The sequence below is a fragment of the Dasypus novemcinctus genome, chromosome 8, assembly GCF_030445035.2.
Source record: "Dasypus novemcinctus isolate mDasNov1 chromosome 8, mDasNov1.1.hap2, whole genome shotgun sequence".
NCBI classification, from domain to species: domain Eukaryota; kingdom Metazoa; phylum Chordata; class Mammalia; order Cingulata; family Dasypodidae; genus Dasypus; species Dasypus novemcinctus.
In genome coordinates, this window is record NC_080680.1 from 108,684,870 (window position 1) to 108,688,980 (window position 4,111).

The 4,111-nt window shown below is 44.1% G+C and overlaps 1 pseudogene; it reads left to right on the forward strand.

Annotated features, from left to right (window-relative positions):
* The first annotated feature begins 292 nt into the window (after positions 1-292).
* Positions 293-2,245, forward strand: LOC101413055 (proteasome subunit beta type-6 pseudogene; annotated as a pseudogene).
* The last annotated feature ends 1,866 nt before the right edge of the window (positions 2,246-4,111 follow it).

Genomic DNA, 4,111 nt, shown 5'->3' on the forward strand with positions numbered 1-4,111 from the left:
GGGTTGGTGCCTCTTTTTTCCTCCTTCTTCCTGTCTTGAAAGTAGATGTGTGGCAGCCATCTTGACCTTACAAATCATTTTGTCAATTAAATAAAATCATGTAAAAGCAATTAAGCCAGGGGATTTTATTCAGTCCTGTGAAATGACGGAATTACCTTATATGTCCTTTCTCTGGAGCTGTAGGAAGAATTAGGCAAAAACTGGCCCAATTCCTGAGAGGGAGTTTCATTTATTCATCTATTTAACAAGCTGTGGTTGAGTCTTTCCTATATGCTATGTGTGAGGGTAAAAAATGACCTCGTCCTTGAAAGTTGATGGGTGCACAGATAAGGAGCAAGAAGTCAATCTGGATGATGATTCTGTTTTCCACTTCATCCCCAAAATAATGTGCAAGTCTGGACAGCAGACACCTGCCTCCTGTGAGACTCTTTACAGGAGTAATTTCCCAACACAAACAGTTTGCATTTTCCAGGCTTGAGGGTCCATCCCAACCCCACCCTGTGAGGATGACTTTTCCTATCTCAAATTGCCTTGTGTAGGGAACATTCTCTTCCAGAACTACCACATGCTAGGGAGCACGTGGCTGTAGGAACCATGCTTAAAGCCAGTTGTGTTACCACAAGCGGCTGAGACTAGCCAAGGGCACAGCAATGTCATGAATAGGTGGGCATATTGATCAGGAGGAAGGAAGAGGCCACTTTCAGCTAGTTTGCTAAAGATGCTCAAAGCAGATATCAGAAAATGGATTTGGCATTTAACAATGGGAATTTATTCATTTACAAACATACAGTTTTGAAGCTGAGAAAAAATGTCCAAATCAAGGCATCATCAGGTGATGTTCTTTCCCTGAAACCCGGGCTTCCTGTGATCCTAGACTCCTCTGTCACATGGCGAGGCACATGGTGGTGTCTACTGGTCTCTCCCTCCCCTTCTGGGTTTCACTGTTACAGTGAAGCCAGGAGTTCTGAGGGGCAGAAAAACCCAAACAGCACTTGGAGAGGCGGAGGAACAGATTTATTATGCGTGGGCCCAGAGGAGAGTTAATCTCCAAATTCTCAGCCCCGTTTTTCAGTTTTCATAGGCTTATATAGGATTTTATGTGGGATCAGCATGACTTTTGCTCACTGGCTAATGCGTTGCTAGGTGAAATTTTGCAAGTGGGGTTACAGAAGCACAAGGCAGGTGTAAAGTCATGCTTTCGCGGGCTGATTTACAGAAGTGGGGGCAGGAGTGGTTTGTTAGATTACAGAAGTGGGGGGCAAGAGTCGTTTCTTTTGATATTCTCCTGCAAGGCCATGTTCTCAAGGGCTGATTTACAGAAGCGGGGGCAGGAGTGGCTCATTAGATATTTTTTCTGCAAGGTTATGCTTTTTATTTCTCAACATCATGGCTTTCAGCTTCTTGCTTCTGTGGCTTTCTCTTCCACTGAATTTCGTTCTCATATAAAGGACTCCAGTAAGAGGATTAAGGCCCATCCTGAATGATGTGGGTCACATCGTAACTTAAGATCCTACTCACCAGTGGCACCTCCAGAAGAAGAAGATGGAGGCAAACTTAGCTGCTTGAGGAGAATGGCCGGCACTGGTCTGTGGGCCGGAGGCACTCACTCCAGACTGGGAAACCGGGAAGTCTCTAGGGGGACCACTATCCTGGGTGTGCAGTTTGAAGGGGCATGGTTGTGCAGCCAACTCCAGGATACCACTGAGTCCTGCATTGCCAATCTAGTGACTGACAAGCTGGCCCCTATTCATAATTAAATTTTTTGCTGTCGCTCGGCTCTGCAGCTGATACCGAGGCAAGAGCTGATGCCGCCACTTATCAGCTTGGCTTCCACAGCATTGAACTGACTGAGCCTCCATTGGTACACACATCAGCCAGCCTCTTGAAGGAGATACCAGGAAGACCTGATGGTGGGAATCATCATTGCCAGCTGGGACGCCCAAGAAGGAGGGCAGTTGTACTCAGTGCCCATAGCAGTCCTTTGCCATCAGAGGCTGTGGGAGCTCCTATATCTATGTTACCTACTAAGAGGGGATGACCAAGGAAGAGGGTCTGTACTTCACTGCTGGTGCTCTTGCTTTGGCCATGGAGGAGGATGGCTCCAGTGGAAGTATGGTCTGTGTGGCAGCCATTGAGAATCAGGGGTAGAGCAGCAGGTACTTTTGGGAGACCAGATCCCCCCAAATTCACCATTGCCACTTTACCTCTCCCCACCCCCAAATCTTCCTATTCTAGAATATATTGAGATACCTCATAAGGACACAAAATTCAATAAATAATTTGCCAAAAAGTAAAAAAAGATCCTACTCACCAAAAGATCCCCTGAAAATGGGTCCACACCCACAGGAATGGATTAGTTTCAAGAACATACTTTTCTGGGTACATTTGGTTCACACCATCACAGGGAGGATTTCATGACAGAAGTGACATTTGACCTTCCATTCTTGGAATTATGGCTCAAGTTCCACAAAGTTTAAGCTATTTACCAAAGCAAAAATAAAACAGGTTTTTGTGTGGAAAGTAGAAATTGGCTGTTAGAAGTGAGATTTTAGTACATTTACCTCAGTGATTGTCTACACAACCTTTCTCTATCACATACATTCTCTCTCTCTCTGCACCATAGATAGAACAGGAGTCCTTCTGCAGTGAATAAGGAACAGTGGGCAGTCAAAGAGACTAGAAAAATCACTTAAAAGCCAAGGGCATGAGTCATCTTCAGTGGAGCCTGGCATCCTGGGGAAGCCTGAATCGTGTACTTCCCCTCTTTGTTACCAGGTCCTTGACCTTCCTGCAGAGATTTTCTGAAAAAACCCAAGACCAGTACCCACTAAGGTAACTTGGAATGTTGAGACCTGAATTTGCTCCAGGTGGGAAAGCTCTGTCTTTTTCCCTTTCTATGTTACTCATCTTTCCAATCGGGGAAACCAGGCCTTTGTGCTCCCTTGCTTCAGGGCTTAAAGAAGAAATAGCCTTCAGAACACCTCTCTCCTTGGCTTTACGTCCCATTATTCTGAGGGATTTGGGCATACTATGTTAGGGAAGGAAACTGGAGATCGACTTTCTTCCCCAAGTAAGGAAGGGAATGGATATCTGCTAGCTTTATAAGTAATGGAGCTCTTTGGTCCAGCCCCCCACAGGCCCTCCCTAATGGCAGGACTTCACAGGGTTACAGTGGCACGTTGTGCCTAGGAGGGTATTCCTGGCCCTGGGTACTGGCTCTCAGTTCTGGCTAAGATTTCCTTGGGGCAGCAGGCATACCCAACTTCAGGGTCTATGCAAGCTTGGCTTATAGGCATCTTGGTGGAAACCATGCAGATAAGGGGTTGGCCTGTGGGTTAAATCTGGACTGCCACATGCTTCTAGACAAACCATGAGCTAAGAATGGTGTTTATACTTCCAAATGTTTGAAAAAAAAAAACAAAAAAGGGATACTATTTTATGGCATATTAAAATTATATAAGAATGAAATTTCAGTGTCCATAAACAAACTTTTATTGGAATATAGTCAAGCTCATTTGTTTACTTATTGTAATATGGCCTGTGCATAAATTCAAACTTATTCTATATCCAAGTATACCTAGTTCCCTAGAAAGCCAATTGAGAAGTATAAATTCTGTAGGCTTTGGATATTCAGGGAGGATGCAAACTAAATGTGTTAATTAAAGCTTACCTGGAAATGTGGGAGGTTCATGTTAAAAGCTTACCTGGAATGTGGGGGATATGTGTTAAATCAAGCTTACCTGGAGGATATAACCTATCTAATACTCAGATAAAACACTTGAAAAAATTAACAAAAAGTCCTTTTGCATATAAGCACCATTTGACTCCCCACTCCTATGTCTCTGTACAAAAGAGACCCAAAAATCCTATTTGGGGCTTGGTTTTTATTAGGACAGGAGTCTGCTGAGTCTGGCTGGTCTAAATAAATCTTCCTTCTCAGAATTCTCGCATCCTGGCCTTCAATACTGCGACACCTGACTTCTCTCTGCTACAATTGTCTATAACTGTTTTCAAGCTACAATGGCAGAGTTGATTAGTAGTGACAGAAGCTATACTGCTACATAGCCTAAAATATTTACTATCTGGTCCTTTACAGAAAAAGTTTGCTGAC